Consider the following 958-nt stretch of genomic DNA (forward strand, 5'->3'; position numbering starts at 1 on the left):
TGTTCTATTTTTGAAATTTTAAATTATTTTTTATAAACATATAATTCTAAATTTGCTATATTTGAATAATTGACATTCTCAGTTTTTTTGTCTCTTTTGTTTTTCTTTATGTGCTCAGTGGTTTACTTTAATTAATTCATGTGTTTATATTTTAGTCGAATTTTATAACACTATTGGGGATTTAAAATAATTTTACTTAATTTTTTGAGAAATGTGTCAATATGTGTATGCAACTTGTCCATTTGTTTTTCCTCTTAGTTTTGACGATGAAACTATTTTTAAGGGTAAAGTATTGTAACACCCCAATATTTTCATATGTATTATATATGTATCTTTTTAGTAATTTTCATATTTTATTATTTAATTAATAATTATTCTATGTGTAAATAAATTAAATTAAATTTTAGCACCCTCAATTTGAACTGAATAATTATACCATTTAATTGATTAGTTTCGATAATCATGAAATTGATGTGTTAGATATGTTTGTTTTATTTTGTCATGTGTGACTTGCAGTGATATTCTTGTCTTGTTTGATTTATTTTAGTTGATAAAAATATTAGTTGAATTATTTAATTAAATTAGAATTTATAGAAGTTATATTATTTGTTAGTTTTATTTTCGATCAAATAAGTATTCATTTTAGGAGATATTAGAGTTAGTAAAACTCAAGTGTTTTGAAAACGTTTTTGGTCCATCCATCTTTAAAAAAATAGAGACTTGAGTCATTCCTTCTACTCTGACAAGATTTTATGACAATGTTTCTTGACATAATGTAGACTTTATGTCCTCGTCTCAACCAATTAAAGAGGAGATAGTGTAGATTTTATGTCCTCGTCTCAACCAATTAAAGAGGAGATAATGTACATTAACTCATTCTTAACACCTTTAATTCATTCTTTAAAGGAAGATTATAAATTTAATTATGGCTTTTATCTTTTTGTGCAATTAAGAGAAG

This window comes from Cicer arietinum, chromosome 6, assembly GCF_000331145.2.
Source record: "Cicer arietinum cultivar CDC Frontier isolate Library 1 chromosome 6, Cicar.CDCFrontier_v2.0, whole genome shotgun sequence".
Classification (NCBI taxonomy): Eukaryota; Viridiplantae; Streptophyta; class Magnoliopsida; order Fabales; family Fabaceae; genus Cicer; species Cicer arietinum.